This window comes from Macaca nemestrina, chromosome 17, assembly GCF_043159975.1.
Source record: "Macaca nemestrina isolate mMacNem1 chromosome 17, mMacNem.hap1, whole genome shotgun sequence".
NCBI lineage: Eukaryota > Metazoa > Chordata > Mammalia > Primates > Cercopithecidae > Macaca > Macaca nemestrina.
In genome coordinates this window covers 88,187,564-88,210,462 of record NC_092141.1, presented here as the reverse complement: position 1 = coordinate 88,210,462, position 22,899 = coordinate 88,187,564, and the positions used below count along the sequence as shown (strand labels likewise).

Sequence of the window (22,899 nt, the reverse complement as noted above, 5' to 3'; positions counted from 1 at the left end):
GGTGGATCACTTGAGGTCAGAAGTTCAAGACCAGCCTGGCCAACATGGTGAAACCCTGTCTCTACCCAAAATACAAAAATTAGCCAGGCTTCGTGGTGTACACCTGTAATCCCAGCTACTCAGGAGGCTGAGACAGGAGAATCGCTTGAACCTGGGAGGCAGAGGTTACCGTGAGCCAAGATCGTGCCACTGCACTCCAGCCTGGGTGACAGAGTGAGACTCTGTCTCAAAAAAATATATATATGATTATGTTATCTGTGTGTGTCTACCTGTGGCATTACCGAAGCCAGTCGGGGTGGGGGATGGGCTGGCCATATCTCCCACCCTTCATCCTGGGCATTTTTCGGACCCCTGCCTGGCTCCCGTGGGCTCCACAGACCAGCCATTCTAGCCCCCAACCTCCAGCAAACTTGGCTTGTTAGCTACTTTTATTTTGTAAGTAGGTTGATGGAGGCGGATTTCTGAAAATCTTAGAGGAACGAACAGGTTGGTTTCTTAAGAGATTTGCTCAGGAAATGCAATTTTGCCCATCTCCCAAAGGAGAAAGGACACGTCTAAATTATTGATAATGAAACATGCTCATCTAAGAAGGCGGCGTTCTCCAGTTGCCTGCGTGCTGAGTGCCGTCTGCCCTGTGTATTAACTCGGCTCCTTTTCCTGTCTCTGCCGTCCTCCCTCCCACCACATCCCATTGGCGCTGCTCACAGCCACACTTGGGCAGGACCAAACCCAGCATCCCCCACAACACTTCTGCTGGGAGGCCACGTCCTCGGTCCAGCCATGTCCCTCTTTGCAGAGAAGTGGTGCCTCTTCAGGTCTCAAGGAGTTTCCATCTCTCCGAGGGATGTCGGATGGGTCTTGAGATCTCACCACCACGCCTGTGAACATAGCCAGGCTGGCTCTTCATACTCGGGAGCAGGGGGACAGGAGCAGCACACAGCAGTCAAGTGGGGACTGGATGGCCATCTGGACACCATCATTACCGAACTCTGTCTCAGCTGAGTGTTGGAGGGAGTGTGGCGTGCAGCGCCAGCTCTGGGGAGAGCAAATCAGAAAGGGACTCCGCTTCCCTTCGCAGTAGAAGGAAGAACAGCCCACTCAGCGTAATCAGACACCAGCAAAGGGAGGTGACCAAGAAATCCGGGAGCCCAAAGGTGTGCATGGCCCCCTGTCCGTGAGCAGTTGGGGGCGGGGACTCTTCCTCTCATGCAGCGCTGTGCCCTGTGCCTGGCTGCAAGGCAGGGAGGGAAGGAGGCACACAGCCCCCTGTGGCATCAGGGAAGACTTGGAGAATGACCTGAGGCAGGGTCGTTTCAGCCTGTGTCCATGTAATTCTATAGATGGTTTTCCATTGTCATAGCCACATAAAATCAGACAGAAGCACATCAGCAGACAGAAGTCAAGGTCAGATAGTGGAAGACAGAGAGGGCAGGAAAATGAGGCAGTGGGGCTTTTAGATACAACCAGCAAGGTTGAGCCACAGTTTTTTTTTTTCTTTTTCTGACTTGCTTGTAGCTGAAGCAAAATGGGAAATGGGGCCATTGACATGATTCTCATTTCTTAAAAAGTGGATTAAAATCCATATGTCCTCCGGGCATGGTGGCTCATGTCTGGAATTCCAGCACTTTGGGAGGCCAAGGCGGGCCGATCATTTTAGGTCGGGAGTTCGAGACCAGCGTGAGCAACATGGTAAAACCCTGTCTCTACTAAAATACAATAATTAGCCAGGCATGGTGATGTGCACCTGTAATCCCAGCTACTCCTACTAGGGAGGCTGAGGCAGGAGAATCGCTTGAACCCAGGAGGTGGAGGTTGCAATGAGCTGAGATCATGCCACTGCACTCCAGCCTGGGCGACAGAGTGAGATGTCTCAAAAAAAAATCCAAATGTTCATCCGCGGACGAATGGATAAACAAAATGTGGTGTATCCGTATAGTGAAATATCACTCAGCTTCACAGAGGACTGAAATTCTGACCCAGGCTGCAATAGGGATGAACCTTGAGGACATTATGCTGAGTGAAACGGCTGGGCACAAAAGGACAAATACCGTCTGATTCCACGTAAATGAGGGTCCCTGGAATAGGCCGAGTCATAGAGATAGAAAGTAGAATGGGGGTTGCCAGGGGCAGAGCGGGGGAGTGGAGAGTGGATGTTTAATGGGGACAGAGCTTTGGTTTGGAGAGATGAAGAAGTCCTGAAGATGTGTGATGGGAGTGGAGATGAGCGGTGGGAGTGGGGACGGGCGGTGGGGGTGGGTGGTGGGAGTGGAAGCGGGTGGTGGGGGGTAGGTGGTGGGAATGGGTGAATAGTGTGAGGTGCTTCATGCCACTGAACTGTGCACCTAAAGATGGTTAAAATGGTACATTTTTTGTTATGGGCATTTACCACAGAAAATTCAAACAAAGCAAAAAAGTAGCTTCCAAATACATGTCAAAGGAACAACCATTTTCCTGGGGTCCTTTGGTCTGAACAGTCTCTCTCAGGGTTCGATTGTGTGAGGCCACCTTGGCATGTGTCGTCAGTGCCTCTCAGGGGTGGGCCAGTGAGTTCCGTTCAGCCCACAGGTGTACGCCAAGTTCTGCGCATGCAAAGCCAGCACCTTCCCCACGCCCTCCCACCTGAAGGCAGCCAGGTGCCTGCAGACCTCATCCCACCAGACAGAACCTCTAATATATCACCCAAGCAATTAACTGTGGTCGAGTCCGCGGTCCCAAATGGCACCCCTGGGCAAAGGCACATGGGCCTTGCAAAGCCCCCACAGCTGGAAGACTCAACTGGCCACAGAAGGTTTGGGCTGGTGTTGGGCGTTGAGGCTGCACACGTGCTGGGGTGGGAGGCAGGTTGGAGTTAGACCTGGCAATGAGCAAAAGAGCACAGTGGGTTTGCTCCCAGGGCCACGTTGCTTTGCCCCCTGCTCACTCTGACGCTCCAGGCTTTACCCAGGAGTGCTCAGCCTGAGCAGAATAATCAGCTCTAAGCACAAGCTTGTGGTCAGGTGGGTCTCGACGCAAACTCCAGCTGCAACCGCTACCAGCTGTGGCATTTAGGGCAAGCTGCTTCACTTCCCCAAGCTTCAGATTTGATTCTGGAAACGAAGTGATCATAGTACCTGCCCCCTGGGGTGGTTGTAAAGCTGAAATGACATCATCAATGGCATAACCCCAGAAAAGCACAGTCCCCAGCAGGTAGCCTGGCACGCATTCAGCAAGCACTAGGCGTGCATGCTGCTGTCACAGGGCCCACAGCAGTGTCCACGCAGGCAGAGGGGGAGTAAGGCCCCACTGGAGCAGAGCTAAAGGCCTAGAGTGCCTGGAAGGACCTTGAAGGTGGGACTCCAGGCAGGTTGCTGGGGAGCCCTGTCTGGGCTTCCTGGGAGAGAAGGCTAAACTGCTCTGAGCACAGCGTGTAACCCCTAACCCCTGCCCTGCTGCGCTGTGGAGGACCAGTAAGGGGATGGCCCTTTCCCATGGGCCTAAGTATGGGCTGTGTGCTCAAAATCCAAAGCCACTCCAGTGGCCACTGTGATGGCCAGAACCTGCCAGAACTGCCCAGTCTCGCTAACGATGACTCAGAGCCATAAACCAGATCCCCTCCCCTGCCCTCACCTGTCCTATGCTCCCTTCCCCTTCCCTCCCCTCTCCTTTCTCTCCCCTCCTTTCCTCTCTAAAGGCAAATTTCTATTCAGAAAAAGGAGGAAAATATCACATTAAATAGATGTGGCTCTCCTGCTCTGATCACCGTCATCACAAGCCAGGTTTAAGCCTCCACAGTTGATTTTTTATTTATAAAATTGCACCCCTCACCTCCAGTTTCCCTTAGGGAAAGAGCACAAACAGATCGTTTCAGAAAATCTGAAGTAACACAACAAGAGAGTGGTGCACGGGGAGTTTCTCAAAGCTGCCTGGAGGACCCTCCACATGGCCTGCCCCCCACCCCGGGGCTCCTCAGGTAGCACCCCCTCCACCAGCAGCGGCAGCACGCTGGGAACCAGAGCTCCCGAGGTCTTTCCTGGCACCAGTGCCTCTGCAGCAGGAATAAATCTACTCTGACCATAAACTAGGTCCAAGCACCGTCACTGCACATTTAGGAAAACACGGAAGAAGAAAAGCAAAGAATAGAGTGAATATGTGGAAACTGTGCTGGATTGAATGTCAGTCACTCCTCAAAATTCCTATATGGAAACCCTAACCCCCCAAGGGATGGTATCTGGGGATGGGGCCTTTGGGAGGTGATTAGGGTTAGATGAGGTCATAAGGGAGGGTACCTTTGCAATGGGATTAGTGCCCTTACAAGAATAGACACCAGGGAGCCTGCTTTCACGCTGTCTCTTTGCCACGTGAAGACGCAGCGAGAAGGCCTCTGTCTACAAGCCAGGACAAGAGCCTTCACCAGCACCCAACCGCGCTGCTCCCTAATCACAGACTTCCAGCCTCCAGAACTGGGAGAAACACATTTCTGTTGTTTAAGCCGGCAGCCTATGGTATTATCATGGCAGCCAAAGTGACAAAAACCATCTCCCTGCTTCAGACAATCAAGCTTCCTCCCACACAAACAGGTCCATGTGGTCACAGTCATCTTCCTCAGCACCTTCCACGTCAACATCAGTTAGGTGTGCTCCCCTAAACCCTGGCACCCGGACAGGCCCCATTTTTCCCTGCCCCTCTTCCCAGCCATCATCTGTGGCTGATTGAGTCGTTCTTGTCAGTGGAGTTAAGAAAAGGTGCAGGTTTCCCAAAATGGTGGAATCTCCACATATCACCTCCCGAGAAGCACGGGATGGCGTTACACAGAGGGCTCAAACTTAAAGTGAAACAGGCCGAGTGCCGTGGTTCACACCTGTAGCCCCAGCACATTGGAAGGCCGAAGTGGGAGGATCACTTGAGGCCAGGAGTTCAAGACCAACCTGGGCAACATACTGAGACCCCCCCCAAATCTCTACCAAAGAAAAAATGAGAGAGAGAGAAAGAGAGAGAGATCCAGCCAGCCAGGCATGTTGGTGCATGCCTGTAGTCTCAGCTACTTGGGAGGCTGAGGCGAGAAGGTGACTTGAGCCCCGGAGATTGAGGCTGCGGTGAGCTATGATTGTGCCACTGCACTCCAGCCTGGGCCACAGAGCAAGATCCTGCTCAAAAAAAATTTTTTTAATTGAAAAATTTAAAAAATAAAGTGAAACAAACCAGGAAAAACATCAGAACATCCCCTTTCTCATCTTGGAATCAAGGGTAAGAATGTATCCCTAGGGCCGGGCACGGTGGCTCACGCCTGTAATCCCAGCACTTTGGAAGGCCGAGGCGGGCGGATCATGAGGTCAGGAGATAGAGACCACAGGTGAAACCCCGTCTCTACTAAAAATACAAAAAATTAGCCGGGCGTGATGGCAGGCGCCTGTAGTCCCAGCTACTCAAGAGGCTGAGACAGGAGAATGGCATGAGCCCGGGAGGCAGAGATCACACCATTGCACTCCAGCCTGGGTGACAGAGTGAGACTCCGTCTCAAAAAAAAAAAAAAGAAGAAGAAGAAGAAGAATGTGTCCCTAATGGGGCTGACTTGAGGTCAATGATGTATATTCAGTGCCTGACGCAGTAGATGTTCAATAAACAAGAAACGTGATGGCCACTGCTAAGAAATTGACTTTATCAAAGAGCCGGGGACACATCCATGCAGAAATCCATGTTCCGCTTGCTCTGTGCCTTTCTAGACCTTCCCCATAATCAAGTAACTTGCACCTAACTGGGGAGAGAAGGGACGTATGTGTGACGGCAAAGCTGAAGGGCCACCGATGAGTGGCAGTGGTCTGATTTCGACATGAGGGTTGTTTTCTGACCAGTTGTCTTGCATGATCCACTAACGATGAGTTTTACTAAGGGACACGTCTGCTTTTCATTTCAAGGGCCACACAAGCAAGCCCCAGTTTCATTTCTGAAGAATGAGATGTTTTATGGACAGAAGACAGCTAGGGTTAAAGGCTTTGGGAGGTGGGAGACTTCCATTGTTTGGACGGAGTTCAATAAAGACAGAATGACATGTCCTTGAGGAGAACTGCAGGGAGAAGCCCACAAGGACCTCGTCTTTGGAGGGACTGGTGCGAAGGTGGGAGGTCGAGCTGTGAGCCAGGTGGAATCAAGGGGCCTAAAGGAGAGACAGGACAGAAGGGAGAACACGAGAAAAGGCCTCTCCGGGTAGATAAATGCACATCCGTGGCTGGGATTCCCCAAGAGCAAATATTACTCTCAAAGGATCCAATCCCATGCTTCAAAACAGGGGTCCAGCTCTGACCTCTGGAGGCAAACGCTTACCTGTTACAAGGCCATTCCATTGTTCATTCATTCATAAACATCCTTTCCTTTCCATGCCTCTGGTCCATGGTGGCCCCACACCAGTGTCTGGGGACACTGGAACCTCTAAGACATGGCCTCTGCCCATGGGGGTGTCACAGTCTAGTGAGAAGGCAGACCACGGGCTCCACATTGGACGCTCACCCTCTGGGAGTGTGGAGACAATCTGAGCCTGGCAGGTGGTTCTTGCTCTGTCTGGGCTTTGCCGAAGGGCGTGACTGCACGTGCACTGGGGGAAGTCGGCACCACTGTGCTGATCCCTGTGTTCCTCCATGAACCTGATTCACGGAGGCAAAAATTACCATAATTGATTATCCCGCTGAGCGGCTGAGAGCAGTGTTTGCTAACAGTGAGGCTGAGAATCAGCTCCGTATTTCATGACCCTGGGAGCACACCCATGGGATGTCATCCGAAAGGCCCGTGGAGTGGGAATGAACCCGGGGGCCTCTCTCCTTCCGCCACCCCCAGGATTGGGTAGGTGGGGCAGGGACCAGAGACATAGAAAATGCTGGGAATACAGAAGAGGATGGGGAGCCGGTATTCATCTCAGAAACACAAAGCCAGGCGCCATCCCAGGGACAGGCATCCAGGCCACCGCAGGAGTGGGCGCTCCGCACGGAGACCACCTTCCTTTCCATGCGCAAGGGCCTCCCGGGAGGTGCAGGGAATTTCATGACGCTGGAGGTTCTATGAAAGGACAGAGGATGAAGCTGGGCCCAGGGAGCTCCTGGCCCGAAGAGCCAGGAAAACAGGTTGGACCCTGTGGTTGAGGCATCAGGCTCAACCGGCTCTTTGACCATCCCTCTAGTACTGGAGCTTTCAAAAATGAGAACTCTTTGGTGATTGAAATGGGGCCCAGCCTCCGGGCCTCCAGATGCCACTGCAGCCCCTGGGTTCACACAGTGCAGGTGGAACGTATTTCACCTTGACCAAATAAAAACGCTCGTAAGTGTGTGACACATTTAAGAGAACTCGAGGGATGCCAACAATCTCTCAGGAGAGAAGGGTTGGCAGAGGCAGGGAAGCTGGGGTAGATGGGGTGGGGTGAACAGCGTGCTCTGCCAGCTCCCATCTGGGCTGATGTGGCCCAAAGACTGGGAATTCCAGAGCCGAAAGGTGTTATTGTGCTGGGAGGAAATCTAAGGACTTGGGCACAGAGCCTGGACCAGTAGAGGAGAAAGGACAGGGGACACGGAGGTGTTCGGGAAGAGAGGTGAAACCCTGAATCCTTGGCTTAGTCCTGCTTCACCTTCTCAGCCCACGGGCCCGAGCCTGCCTCCAGCAGAGCCACAGACCTACTCTTCCAAGGCTCCGGACCTGGCTCCAGATCCACATGCCTGGCTGTGTGTTTGTTCAGTGGGGCTGGACTCAATGGAACCAAATTGTATTGAATTGTAAGAACTCACTTCAAGAAAAGAAATCACCAATAAGAAAATCCAGCTGGGTGCGGTGGCTCACACTGTAATCCCAGCACTCTGGGAGGGCAAGGCAGGTGGATTGCCTGAGGTCAAGTATTCAAGACCAGCCTGATCAACATGGTAAAACCCCATCTCTACTAAAAATACAAAAAATTGCCAGGCATGGTGGCATGTGCCTGTAATCCCAGCTGCTTCGGAGGCTGAGGCAGGAGAATCGCTTGAACCGGAGAGGCGGAGGTTGCAGTGAGCTGAGATCACACCATTGCACTCCAGCCCGGGCGACAGAGCGAGACTCCGTCTCAAAAAAAGAAAAAATCCCCCAAATTAACGAAGGCAGCAGCTGATGCAAGCCGCTCAGATGACGCATTTCCTTTCGAAGTGACTCTCACTGGCAGTGCCTTCCAATCACACCTGCCCTTCTCAGCGTCACTTTGTGAGCTGTGTGTGGAAACGGCTCCACGGGCCAGAAGTTACCTTTGCCATTTTACTGGGGAGTCTCGAGAACAGGGACTCCACGGAGCTACCTTGGAAATGGCCTGCCCAGTGCCCAGTTCAAGTTCAGCTGCTCCGTGGCCCATAGCCCTCCCTGATGCGGCTGGGAGGGGCCCGCCTATGACGTACCCAATACTGCCATTGTGATCTGCACAAACCCAGCAGGGAAGCCAGGCCCTATGCAGTTCCATGTTCTGTGGCCACATTCGTTCTCGCCTCCCACAGGGTGGGGTACTCCTTTCCATCTGCGGGTGAGACAGGCAGCTCGGGTAACCTGCTCTGGGGGACAGGCCGGCTGACCCAGTTACTGTGGTCACAGTCGCTTCACCGGCTGGGGCCTTGGTTTCTTTATCTGAAGAATGGGAAGAGTGAGAAGTGTGCCTGCCTGCTAGAGCTGTTGGGAGGGCTGAATGAAGCAACGTACAGGAAGCGCCTGGCTCATAAACCGTGCAAACGAAACAACCGCAGTTACCTTTTTACAGTGATGTGGATGAGGACAGTGGTGGTGATTTTTCTAGATCTGAAGAAAGAGGCCTAGTCTGACGGTCTTTCAATTCCAGAAGCTTTTCACTTGCTTTTAGTTTTTACACTAAGTTTAAAAAAAATACGCACGCACACACACACACACACATATGCACGGGAGGCCGGGGGCAGGGAGTGGCATCTTAACAGGTATGGATATTCTTTTTGGAGTGACGAAAAGGTTCAGGCATCAGAGAGCAGTGGTGATTGACAGCAGTGTGAATGTACTCAATACCACTGAATTGTACATTTGAAAATGGTTAAAATTGCAAATCTTATGTTATGTGCATTTTATAATTTAAAAATGTGCAAGTCATGTACACAGGAAATTATGAAACATTACTAAAATAAAGGAAGAAAATCTAAGTTTGTTTAAAGCACACTGTACACACACCCCTTTGTTTCTAAACTCCTCAATGACCTACTAAGTAAGAAAAGGAAGGTGTCCAGGCACGCGTGTGAAGTCCCAGGCCCCGGGGAGCTAGCTTTGTGACTTACGCAGGAGCGGATAGCCTGGCCCGGGGCCCTGGATCATAAAGTGAGTGAGTGGTGATCCTTGCCAGTCTGTCCGTATCACTGAGCCGTTCCTGCTGCTGGTGCACCTGACTCACAGTAACACACAACGATTGCCTCTATAATTATGTGTTTGATGGGATTTAGAATTTGCTAAATGACTTTTCTTTAATAACATAAAATGAACATGCAGGCCTAGGCGGGTGGATTGCCTGAGCTCAGGAGGTCAAGGCCACCCTGGGTAACATGGTGAGACCCCATCTCTACTAAAAATACAAAAAATTAGCTGGGCTTGGTGGCACACATCTGTACTCCCAGCTAGTCGGGCGGCTGAGGCACAAGAATCGCTCGAACCTCGGAGGCAGAGGTTGCAGTGAGCCAAGATCGCGCCATTGCACTCTAGACTGGGCGACAGAGCGAGACTCCGTCTCCAGAAACAAATTAAATAAATAAATAAAATGAATGAGCATGCCATGACTGCACTCAAAGTGACAGTGACCCCCGCCCTACACCTGGAGGAGGAAGCAAATCCCCGCAGCAAATCCCTGCAGCGTGGCAGAGGAAACCCAGTGTGAAACTAAATGTCACCATCAACAAGCCACAAGGCCTGCATTCGTGGACAACCTCGAACCAGGTGGTAGGGTGCTAGGAGAAGAGGAAAGGGATTGCTTGGAGTTTGAGGCAAAGGAAAGAAAGAGAGGGGGAAAGAAAGGAACATCCAGAGTAACAGAGAAAATGAGTCTGAAACCTCTGGGTGGCCGGTCCACCATGCCCTATTTTGCTTTATCTCTGCCTGTTATCTAAACACTGCCTCCCAGCCATGCTTGAGATGCAGATGGCAGCCAGAGGTTAACCCGAGCAGGTTTCCTTGGACTCCCAGGGAGATGATGCTTCCACCTCCACACTTCCCTAGTCGATGAGCAAATAGCATCGCCAGCAACCAGATGCATGATGACAACATTGATTGTGATTCTCTCTCCTTTCTCTCTTTTTCTTTCTTAGAGAGCCCAGAGTGCCTCGGGGAAAATTGGCTGAATAAAAGGTATAAAGACTTCTCTATTTTTCCTGAATAGTTTTTGACAGATATGAGCATGTTGAACATCTTGGGAGCTGCTGATAATGAAAGCCCGGAGTTTCTGGGGTTTCCCAGCCACTGGAGGGAGGAAGAGTTTGGGGGCTGAGGAGGGAAAGCTTGGCGCCGTTAAGCACCTCTGTGTCGTCTTCTCTCTTGTCCCCCGTGGGCAAGCCCAAAATGTGCTGGGGAAAGCAGGACCGGGGGCCAGAGGGGCTAAAGAGGAAATGGATAAATGGGGTGAGGATGGAGGACGATTGTTTTTAGGCAATTCTGGCTGGCCTGAGAATCAGTGTCGCTGCCTTCCTGATCCTCTCCCTCCCCCAACCCCAAGGTCCCCCACCCCAGCTGCTCCGTGCATGGCCACCCATCCCTCAGGCAGTCCCAGCTCACTGGTCCAGGGTGGTCCAACTCACCTCCATGGCCTGGTCTCCTTGGGGAAAGGGGCTTCAGATATCGGCTCAGTTCCCAGTGTTGACCCTTGCTGGGAGACTGGCTGCTACGGCCTGAGCCCATTGGTTCATTGCTCCGTACCTCCAACCCCATTACCCACCTGTGGCTGACCCCCTCCACAGATTCACTTGCAGAGTTTACTTTAGGGAGATTATTATACAAGTATGATGCTTCTGGACTTCCGATGGGGTTAAGTCCTGATAAACCCATCATAAGGTGAAAATATTGTAAGTCAAAAATGCATTTAATGGACCAGCCATGGTGGCTCATGCTTGTAATCCCAGTACTTTGGGAGGGCAAGGTGGGCAGATCACCTGAGGTCAGGAGTTCAAGACCAGCCTGGCCAACATGGCGAAACCCCATCTCTACAAAAAATACAAAAATTAGCCAGGCATGGTGGCGGGCATCTGTAGTCCCAGCTACTGGTAGGCTGAGGCAGGAGAATCGCTTGAACCCGGGAGGCGGAGGTTGCATGAGCTGAGATCACACCATTGCACTCCAGCCTGGTCAACAGAGCAAGACTCCGTCTCAAAAAAAAAAAAAAAAAGCATTTAATACCCCTAAAAAACCCAACGAACATAAAGTCGAAAAATTCTAAGTCAATTGTAAGTCAAACCTTCGTCAGTTGGAGATCATCTGTAACGTATATTTATTGAGAACAAAATTAGAAAATGCAGACTTGCCAGGAATTTGCAGCCCTCGGCCCTCAGAGGGCCTCTCTCCTGCCAGGTCCTGGGTCTTGGGTGGTGTGTGTACAAGGCCAGCACAGCGTTTTTCAAAAACCAGGACCAGAAAGTAGATCCGTCGGGGTTAAAGGAGTACGAAGTCTTCTTCAGCTAAAACTGGAAAAGTCTGGCACTCTTTTTTGTACTGCGTTTGCCCTAAGCCCACCCTTGGCTCAGAAGTAGGCACTGACCAAATGGCCTGGAGCTAGACCTGACATTAGAGCTAGACCTGAGCCGGGGGCTTCCGTCCTAGAAGCCGGTCACCGCGGAGCCACTCAGGGCTGCGGGCAGAGGCAGCGCGGACTCCGCTCCCGGCTTTCCGGCTTTCCAGCCGGAAGAGAACAAAGAGACAGAGCCCAGGGGGTCCCCTTCACAGGGCCTCGGGCTTCCCACAGTGGGCCGTGTGTAACAGGGTTCCCCCTACCGAGTGGGCGCCCCTGTCTGTCAAGGTTAGATGCAGTTTTCCGTGGGAGGAGAGAGGAATGCCGCCGGGTGCTGGCCTCACAGGTGCCCCCAAGTGTTCGCCACGAGTAGGGCAGCAGCCTTCACACAGCTGACTCCTGAGATGCCACCACTGTAAACTGAATCTATTTTACAGGGAAGCATCGGAAGGAGCCTCCTGGTGAGTCGTTTGTAGAATAAAGAATCCATTTGTGGGGCTGGGCGCGGTGGCTCACGCCTATAATCCCAGCACTTTGGGAGGCCAAGGCGGGCATATCTCCTGAGGTCAGGTATTCAATACCAGCCTGGCCGATGTAGTGGAACTCCATCTCTGCTAAAAATACAAACTTTAGCCGGGCATGGTGACAGGCACCTATAATCCCACCTACTCGGGAGGCTGAAGCAGAAGAATCGCTTGAACCTGAGAGGCAGAGGTTGCAATGAGCCAAGATTGCGCCACTGCACTCCAGCCTGACCAACAGAGCGAGACTCCGTCTAAAAAAAAAAAAAAAAATCCATTTGTACTCTTAAGTATTGATGCAGTCATTTACCTGGCCCTGGAAACTTGGATGTTTTTTAAATAGCTTTATTGAAGTACAATGGGCGCATGATAAACTTCACATAGAGTATGCAATATGATAAGCTTTGATATATATGTATACCCATGACACCATCACCACCATCAAGATAATGGTTGTGTTCATCACCCACAACCATTACATTGTGCCCCTTTGTAATGTCTTCTTCACACCCCACCCAATCCCCTCTTCCAAGGCAAGTACTGACTCTGCTTCTTGTCGCTGTAGAATATTTATATTTTCTGGAGTTTTATGTAAATAGAATCGTAGCATCCGTCATCATTTTCTGCTTGCCTTCCTCCACTCATCATAGTTATTTGGAGGCTCTTCTCTGATGTTGTACATAGAAATACTTTTTTCCTTGTTCTGGCCAAGTAGTATTCCATGCGGGGATTGAGTTACAAAGCACTGACTCATTCACTCCTTGAAGGACATTTGGGCTGTTTCCAGTCTGGGGCTGTTACAGATACAGCTGCCGTGAATATGTGTGTGCAAGTCTGTGCATGGACATATTCTTCCTTTTCTCTTGGGTGAAATGGCTAGATCTCAAGGTAAGTGTATTTTAGCGCCCTAAATAAGTGCCAAACAGTTTTCCAAAGTGGTTGCACGACTTCACATTCCCACCAGCCGTGGGTGAGAATTGCAGTTCTTCAGCCTCCTCAACCTTGGTGTTGTCAGTCTTCATAACTTTAGCCATTCGACTAGGTGTGTCATGGTAGCTCGCTGTGGTTTTAATCTATATTTCCCTAGTGACTAATGATGTTGAGAATCTATTCATGTGGTTATTTGGCATTTATTATGTCTTCTTTGCTAAAATGTAAAGAGATTTTTTTTTCTCCTATGCTTTCTTCTAGATGTTCTGAAGTTTCAGGTTTTATATTTGGTTCCACAAGTTATCTCGAATTAGCATTTGTGCATGTGGCAAACTATGGATTGAAGTTTTTCTCCATATGAATGTCCAATGATTCCACTATTATGTGTTAAAAACATCATCCTTTCCCCCATTGAATTGTCCCTGCAGTCTTACCAAAAATCAGTTGTCATGTGTATGTGAGTCTATTTCTGGGTTTGATATTCTGTTTCTTGGATCTCTTGGCCTGTCTCGATGCCAAACCTACCACAGCTATTACAGTGATTGTTATGGCTTCCTAGTAAGTCTTGAAACCAGTTAATCTTCCTGTCCTTTGTCCTTGTTTTTCAAAGTTGTATTGGCTCTTCTAGGCCCCTTAAGTTTCTATATGAATTTTAGAATTAGTGTGTGAATTTCTAAGAAAAAAAGAAAATGCCTGCTGGGATTTTGATTGGGATTGAACTGAATCTATAAGTCAGTTTGAGGGACTGATATGCCAATCTCACCTCGAATTATAATCCCCATGTGTCAAGGGCAGGGCCAGGTAGAGGTAATTGGACCATAGGGGTGGTTTTCCCCATGCTGTTCTCATGATAATGGGTGAGTCTCACGTGATCTGATGGTTTTATAAGTGTCTGGTGGTATTTCCCCGCTTGCACTCATTCTATCTCCTGCCACCCTGTGAAGAGGTGTCTTCCGCCATGATTGTAAGTTTCCTGAGGCCTCCCCAGCCATGTGGAACTGTGAGTCAACTAAACCTCTTTCCTTTATAAATTACTCCGTCTTGGGTATTTCTTCATAGCAGCATGAGAACGGACTAATACAGCACTCATTGACATCTTAACAATACTGGGCCTTCTGACTCATAAACAAGGTATTTCTCTCCATTTATTTAGAATTTCTTTAATTTCATCAATGGTTTTTGGTTTTCAGTGTATGGATTTTGCACATCTTTTCTTAGATTTATGCCAATGTCATTCATATTTCAATGATTCTTAAAATGGTATTTTTCTTTCAATTTCTGATTGATCGTTGCTAGCGCATAGAAATAAAATAGATTTTTTGTACATTGATCTTGTGTCCTGCAGCCTTGATAAATCCATTTACTAGTTCTAGTAGATTTTGTGTCAATTCCATCAGATTTTCTGTATAAATGATAATGTTAACAAAGGCAATTTTCTTTTACAATAAATACAGCCCCAATGTGCCCGGGGCTGTATTTATTCTAGGTCTGATTGTTCCTGCTACTAAGGCAAGACTCTGCATGCTCTACCCAGTACCCCATGAACAGTAAAGAGTTCCTGTTCCAGTCCGACTAGTGAGGACTGAGCTACTCCTGGCCCTGTGAGGGTGCCGAGTGCTGTGTCCTTCATCCCTCCGGGGGGTTCTCGCCTCAGCCTTGGGTGATTTCCTCCAAAGCTTGTGCTGATCGGTACTCAGCTGAGTGCTCAGTGGGACCCTCTGAGTATCTGTAGAGCTCTTTCTCTGTCCAGCTGTCTTCTCCCCATTGCTCTGTCTTATAACTCCAGCCACCTTGGCTCCCCACCTCTCAGCTCTGTCTCCTCAACTCAGGGACTACACCAGGCTTGACCTGGGGTCCCTGCACCATGGCCTGAAAACTTCCTCAAGACAGTCAGATGGAACGACCATGCAGCTCCTATATGACCATCAATGGGGGATCACTGCCCTATCTTGTCCAGTGTCTCAGAAACTAGTCTTCAGCTTGTTGTTATTGTTCTAGGAGGCAGACACATCAGTCCCCATTTCTCCATCTTGACCAGAAGCAGAACTGTTTTCTTCTTTACACCAAATCTGTCTCTGCAGTAACTGCCCAGCTGCTGGAACAAACCCAGGCACATACACGGGCTGGGCCTGGCCCTTGTCCCCAGTCCCCTGCAGGGTGGAAGGAGATGAGCTGCAGGGCTGTCAGAGCACTCGTGGGCCTGGGACACACAGTCCTAGTGTACAGACAGACACCTTTGCTTGCCATGCCTTGAGAACAGCCTCCTCTCCTCAATGACGAGGACTCTGCAGGAGCCAGAACTTAGCTCTCGAAAGTCTTAACAAGAAGACTGCTTCATAGCGTTTCTTCTCAGGAACATTTTGATTGTAGATAAGGAGAGCCTGGCGCCATGCCTCACGCCTGTAATCCCAGCACTTTGGGAGGCCGAGGCAGGCAGATCACAAGGTCAGGAGATCGAGACCAGCCTGGCCAACATGGTGAAACCCTGTCTCTACTAAAAAAACAAAAAATTAGCCAGGCATGGTAGCACATGCCTATAGTCCAGCTACTCGGGAGGCTGAAGCAGGAGGATTGCTTGAACCCAGGAGGCAGCGGTTGCAGTGAGCTAAGATCATACCACTGCACTCCAGCCTGGGTGACAAAGCGAGACTCCATCTAAAAACTAAATAAATAAATAAATAAGGAGAGAACATGAGAGAAAAACAATGCCTCCAAGCCTCTCAAAGACTGAGTGGTAAGGAACATGAGAAAACTGGGGAGAAGGGAACCTAGAGGCCACCAGCAACCCAACCAGCCTCATCATCACTGCGTGTCACCATGCCTCTGGGCTGCACCCTCTTTGCCCCTAGTGAGAATAGCTGAGGAGGACCCATGAGAAGCTGAGCCTATTTGGTCTTAAATCATGGTCCCTGCACCTGCCTCAGCTGAGTCAGACACACCCAATCCTTTATCTGGGCACAGCTTCTCCAGCTGATAAGGAGCTTGGACACAGGTCATCACAAGTGACATCTGCTATCCCATGTCATCCTTACAACAGGCCTGTTCAGAAGGCAGGAGCAGTGCTGGTGTCCCCATTCTACAGATGAGGAAACTAAGGCTTAGGATGGGTCAGTTATTTGCCCAGGCCCACGTTAGAAGTAGCCAAGGCAAGACCACAGCCCTGGTTGTTCAGGCTTCTTTTCACACTGAGAATTTGCCTGGAGAAGTCAAGGCTCCCTGTAGGAGACTGTGGATTTCACGGGCTTGGATTTCTGAGCCCATTCCCATCCGTACCTCCTCATGCCGCCCCAAAGGAGCTCTCTGACCAGTAGGAGACACAGAGGACTCCACCCTTCCTGGCCCACATGAGCTCTCCTGTCTTTTTTTTTTTTTTTTTTTTTTTGAGATGGAGTCTTGCTCTGTCACCCAGGCTGGAGTGTAGTGGCACCATCTCGGCTCACTGCAACCTCCATCTCCCAGGTTCAAGTGATTCTCCTGCTTCAGCCTCTTGAGTAGTTGGGATTACAGATGTGCACCACCACACTTGGCTAACTTTTTTGTGTTTTTAGTAGAGATGGGGTTTCGCCATGTTGGTCAGGCTGGTGTCAAACTCCTGACCTCAAGTGATCCGCCCATCTCGGCCTCCCAAAGTGCTGGGATTACAGGTGTGAGCCACCACGCCCAGCCCTGTCCTTTGTCCTTTTTTTTTTCTGAGACGGAGTCTCATTCACACTGTCACCCAGGCTGGAATGCAATGGCACAGTCTTGGCTCACTGCAACCTCCGCCTCCCATGCTCGAGCCATTCTCCTGCCTCAGCCTCCCAAGTAGCTGGGATTGCAGGCATGTGCCACCATGCCTGGCTAAGTTTTTTGTATTTTTAGTAGAGATGAGGTTTCACCATATACTGGCCAGGCTGGTCTTGAAGTCCTGACCTCAAGTGATCTGCCCGCCTCGGCCTCCCAACATGCTGGAATTATAGGCATGAGCCACTGCGCCTGGCCCTCTCCTGTCCTTCGAGAGAACATTTCCACTGTCAGAGGTGCTAGCTGCCTAGCTTCATGGGACTGCAAGGCTCCTGCCTCACCAGAGTGTTTTATAACGAGTCAGGTGGCAGGAGCGCTTGGTATGCGCACATATGTGTTTGGACTAGTGCATCAGTTAGGCTACCGTGATGGGGAAATAAAGAGCAATGCCCCAGAATGTTGACCACAAAGGGTTAACCCAAACTCACGGCCATTCCTGACTCTGAGAAGGCCAAAGCTGCTTTGCTCCACATCAGGGATGCAGCGCGGGCACTGCTTGTTGGCAAATCAGCTCCCAAATGCTCAAGTTCTGCATCACGGAACCTGAAGAGGGTCCCTGGTGTCTGCCTCGGCTTTCTGGATGTATCCAGTTGGGTGGTTTTGTGCTACCCATGAAAGAAGCAGGACATTAAACATTTGAGATAGGATTGGAGGACAACGGAAAGAAATCTGTGTGTGTGTGTGTGTGTTTGTGTGGAAGTATAAAAACCCCAAGTCTGTGTTTTCCCCAGAGTATTAATTACAGCTGGAGAGGAGGCTTGTCCGGGCATGTTCCGCTTGGGCAGAGTAATTTCTCCCTGGTTTTCAGGGAGCACGAGGCGTCACGGTGCAGAGAGCAGGACACATACCTCTCTCTCAGGCTTCATGGCTGCCCCGCCTGCTCCGGAGTGGACAGCTTTGCCAAGGCACAAGCCAGAGGGAACGCAGAGAGCCCGTGGATAGTGCCAGGGAGGAGAGGTAAGATAGTGAGGTCTTGACACAATCCCACTTAAGACAGAACAGGCGACGAGAGAGGCCCGTGAGCAGCTTAGAAGGAGGAGCAGGCCAGGCTCCCTTCTACGGAGTAAGGGCAGGGAAGACATGCGTCCCTGGCCGGCCTGGCTGCCCACAGGTCCTTCTGACCCTGCAGACCTTACACTGATGCTGATTGCAGGGCCCCTGGTCTCTCCAAGGGATCCATAGGGGGAGGTCCACAAAGAAGGCGGGTTTTATCACTGTTGGTGGCTAAAAAGTTTCGGTACCTATCTGCTCCCCACTAAGCAAAGTGGAGGTCCCCGCAATGTGATGGTTACAATTCAGCACTAGCCTTGGCATTACCAGCTCAGGAGGAAAAACCAACACAGAGGCCCCAAGCACACCTTCCCTGCCCCTGGATTTCTCCCACCCTTACCTGAATACTGAGGCCACCTGCCTGCATCCCTTGGGCTGGTCAGGGTCTTCCTGGGCACTTTGCTTTTTGCCTCTTGGCCATCACATGTGCTCCAGTCATAAGCCATGGAATAGGGAGTAACACCCACCAGTCAGCCTTCCCACGCCACCACCCCCCAGCCAACCATGAGCGGGGCCCTGTGCTGAATCCTTCTATATGGCAGAGTCCCCCAGTGGCATGAGAGACCTGCTCATCTCATGTGCAGTGAGCACACATGACATGCTTGAGATGCAACAAGGAGCCAAACAAAGCCCCTGCCCTGGGCGAGCTGATGCTCAAACAATACTCCCCCTCCTAGGGCTGGGCTGGACATCTGACATCCATGGGGGCCCCTCCCTCTGATCTATGGGATTGAAGGACACCAGCCCGGGAGGAAAAGGGGAAACCACTCTGAAACTGAGGCCCAACCTGCCTCCGTGGATGTTCCCTGGCTCGCTGCTTCGCTGGATCTCTCAGGACTTACTTTGTCCCTCCTCTGCAGGAATTAGCCTCTGGGGACTCAACACACAGTCCTGGTGGTCTCGGCCAAAACCAGCAAGAACTCTCCGTGTGACTCCTTTGCTGGGTGTCCAGCCTGCCAACTGGCTGGCGCTTGCCGATGAGTTAGAGGAAGAGGGAAGGAGGGAGGGAGGAGACTCGGGAGTGAGAAAGGGGAGCGAGACAGGGTTGGAGGCACCGCAGCCTTCTGCTGCTTCTGCAGATCCTCTGCGCAGGCCAGAGCGCGAGGTCACTGCCCAGAATGCTGAGTGGGTTCCCCCAGGCCTGGCAGGTCCCAGAGCCTCCCGAGCAACTTGGCAGAGCTGGAGTATGTCCTTTTCCGGTCTCACGCTGGTATAGAAATTTGCCAGCCTCGCGCTCCCTCTTTCCTAACTCACATACCTGGAAATGCCCATGTCCCTTGATTAATGGTGATTTTTTTTTTATCCAATACCTGTGTGCCAGACCCTCCACCCTGGTGATTGCTAAACCCCCATAGTCACCCCGGGAAGGCAGATGTTGCCGTCCCCGCTCTACCAAAAAGGGAACGGAGGCTCAGAGAGGTTAAGTAATCTGCTCAAAGCTGCCCAGCAGGACAGCAGCTGTTCTGGAATTTGAGCTCGGGTGTGAGTGTTGCCACATCCTGGGCTCCTTCTGCTCCACAGGGTGATGCCCAGGACATGCTGGGTGAAGTCACAGACCCCAGGCGTTCTCTTGGCCATGGTGGGAAGGATAGCAAGTGACTGTCTTGGCCATAGTGGGAAGGATAGCAGGTGACTGTCTTGGCCATGGCGGGAAGGACAGCAGGTGACTGCTAATCAAGCCCGGAAGCCATCCCCACCTCCCCATGAACACCTGCCCTTACAGAATCCTCAGGCTGGGCAGAGATGGTCATGAGGTCCATCTTTAGACACCTGGCCCACCTCCTCTTCAGGGAATGTGCTGTTGGGGGTGACGCTAATACTGTTAAAGCCCAGGTTGGACTGTGCCCCTCCTCTGCTCCAAATCCTCCTGTGACTCCCACTTCTCTTGGAAAAAGGCCAAAGTCCTCACAATACCCTCCCATATAGACCTCCGATGATCTGACCACCTCTCCCACTGCTGCCCGCCCATGCTCATTACTGCAGCCCGTGGGCCACCTTGCTGGTTCCCCAAATAGCTAGACACATCCCCATGATGTGGAATGCCCTTTGTCGGGGGTATTCTTTTTGCTGGAATATTCTCCCTAGAAAGCCTCAGAGCCCCTTCTTTGGGTTCATCCAGATGGGCCTGAATATCACCTCATCAATTACGCCCACTCTGACCACCTGGCTAAACACTGCAGCACCCTCCCCTGCCCTCCCAGACCCCCACCCTGCTTCCCTCACCACTATCACCCTTTGACATGCAAGACAATTTTCTAATTAATTTTGTTTGTTGACTCTCCTCCCCAGTACAGGGTAAAACCCAGGAGGGCAGGAAGGTTAGCCTGTTTGGTTCAAAACTGAGTCCCTGGTGTGGAACAGGCCCAGCCTGCAGTTGGCACCTCACACACATTTATGGACTTGCTGACGAGGCAGAAAGGACCCAGTACCCCCTCCGGCTCTGCCCAGCAGCCCCCTACCCAGCCAGGGTCCATGGGTCTCGAGGCACGGATACAGGTTCCCCTTGGCTGTAAGGAGTTCCAGAGTCAATCCAGCAACCAAGCACTGGGCTGAGCACTTACAGAACTGATCCAGGGGGCTGGACACATGGCTCATGCCTTTAATCCCAGCACTTTGGGAGGCTGAGGTGCACAGATCACTTGAGATTAGGAGTTCGAGACCAGCCTGGGCAACATGGTGAAACCCTGTCTCTACTAAAAATACTAAAATTAGCCAGGTGTGTTGGTGCACGCTTGTAATCCCAGCTGTTCCGGAGGCTGAGGCATGAGAATCACTTGAACCCGGGAGGTGGAGGTTGCAGTAAGCCAAAATGGTGCCACTGCACTGTAGCCTGAGCAACAGTGTGAGACCCTGTCTCAAAAAAAAAAAGAATGGAGGGAGGGGAGAGCAGCGCTGGGGAGGGGACTGGCCAGCGAGTGATGCCCAGGGAGGAAGCTTAAGATTGAGAGACGGACGAACTTTCCAAAGCGGGAGAGGCTGACTGTGCAAGCGACGTGGGCTGTGTACTTGCTGGTCTCCTTTCATTGAGGACTGGATGGTGAGGCAGGGGCGTGTTTTGCGTAGGTCACGTGTGTGAATGGTCAAAGGGCACTGGCTCCTGGGGTGTCTTTAGTGGTGTGCCACAAGGCTCGGCTCTCAACCCTATGCTAGTCATGCCTTTCACCAGCGGTTTGCATAAACATTTAGTAGGCATGATGATCAAATTCTGATTCCTCTAACGAGAAGAAAAATAACTAATAGTTCTCCTGGTGAGCTGGCTAGCACCAGGGGTAAAATTCACTAAATGTAACAAGGCTAAATGTAAAATCTTACTCTGAATTCCAAAAACACGAGTTGGATAAGTACAAGAGGAAGAAGACTTGGGGCTGTCACTGATCACAAGTTCAGTACAATTAGAGGGACCAGATGACACCCCCTCCAAACTGGAGCCCTGTTAATAATTACGGTGTAAACGAGTCGTGTCCCTGGGAAGCTGGATGGACAGTGACTCCAAAGCTAAGTGGCTGCTCTCCAAGCTGACTCTGTTTAGATGGCATGGGTAAGGTCCACTCCGCATCACTGCAGGGGATCCCTGGGCCTCAGAGCCACCTGGAATGTTAGTTTCACCCTGGAGTTCCCAACTGTGGGCCGGGGGATGTTTCACAGACAAGTGGACAAGACGGGGTGGAGACCCAAATACACCCTAAAGGAAATGGCCCTGGTGACCAGCGCTGTGTGCCCAGAGGAGGAAAGAGCTGGTTGGTCTGTCTTGGAAAGCTCAAGGGCTGGCCTGCGGAAGAGGAAGGCACGCAATGCCTGTGGCCTCGGATGGCGGAACTAAGATCAACAAGGAGAGTCTGGAGGAGACAGATTTCAGGCTGCCTAAAAGAAGAACTTCCTGACCATGACAGCTGGCAGCCATCGGGTGGGCTGCCTGGATTCCCTGTCCTTGGTCCTTGGAGGCATCTGCAGTGGGGAGGCTGCAGAGGAATTGCCTACGTCCTGGAAGGGGAGAGGCCAGGTGACTCCGGAGGCTCTTGGTGGCAGGTAATGCCTCAGTGACCACCATATGTTCCTGTTTGGGAAAGAAGAATCTGCCCAGAGACTCTTTCAATCAGGACGCACGCAGAGAGCTGGCGAGGTGTGCGGAAGACGGCATTCAAGCCTGCCTTCCCCCAGCGCTCCCCATCTTCCCTTCTGCTGTCTCTCTCCGCCTCCCAATATACACACCTTCGCCTCGTTCCTCTCGGCCCCTCTCTCAATGCTGAGGTGGATTTTCCCTTCCTAAGTCCCCTCTCCTGCTGCTGAATTATTGAAAGTGTTGTTTGCTTTATTGCTGTGCTGTGGGGGGGCGCGGGTGGCACACTGCCGCAGAGCAGCTGAGCTTGGAATGTGTGACAGCCCAGGACAGCTGCCCAGGCCTCAGAATCCCCTCCCCAGAATCCCTCAGTGGGGGAGTGTCCTGCATCCCAGCCCCTCTTTCTTCTCCCTTCATCATTATTTATTCATAGCTGCTGGCGTTCTGACCAGAGGATGCCGCATCCTCTTCATGTCTCACACCACCGGCCCGAGGACTATGGGCAGAATGTGCGGCAAATGTCACAGCCTGGCCCAAGTGCAGGGTTGGGTTTCCGTGCCAGGGTCTGCAGGGACCAGCCCAAGACCTCCAGGGTGTGTGTGGAAGTGGTCTGCCCACTGGGGGTTGCCCCAATGGGGCTGCCACATTGGTACATTTCTAGGGGAAGGGTCTGCGTGCAGAGGTGTGTATGGGACCATGCATGTTTATGCAGCTATGTGTGTGTGCAGGGGGATCAGGGCATCCATGCATGTGTGTGTGTGCAGATACACATGCAGCTGTGTGTGTGTGCAGGGGGATTGTGTGTGTGTGCAGATACACATGCAGCTGTGTGTGTGTGCAGGGGGATTGTGTGTGTGTGCAGATAC

General features: G+C 51.5%; 1 protein-coding gene and 1 long non-coding RNA gene across 22 annotated transcripts in view; one reads left to right on the top strand and one right to left on the bottom strand.

Moving 5' to 3' along the window:
* Positions 1-22,899, top strand: part of LOC105469257 (RNA binding fox-1 homolog 3) — a 524,235-nt gene that overhangs the window by 366,246 nt on the left and 135,090 nt on the right. For 13 of the 21 annotated variants that reach the window (XM_071081763.1, XM_024788936.2, XM_071081766.1 and 10 more), the window contains exon 4: positions 10,284-10,323. The exons of the other annotated variants lie outside the window; for them this stretch is intronic. The gene's annotated coding sequence lies outside the window, so the exon portion shown is untranslated. The remainder of the gene's footprint in view (positions 1-10,283; positions 10,324-22,899) is intronic. 21 annotated transcript variants of the gene reach the window in all.
* On the bottom strand, positions 5,502-8,315 carry LOC139359258 (uncharacterized). Its single transcript, XR_011615222.1, has 3 exons — positions 8,229-8,315; positions 6,481-6,614; positions 5,502-5,731 (listed from the first exon to the last, which is right to left on the bottom strand). It is a non-coding gene; the product is annotated as an uncharacterized lncRNA (long non-coding RNA).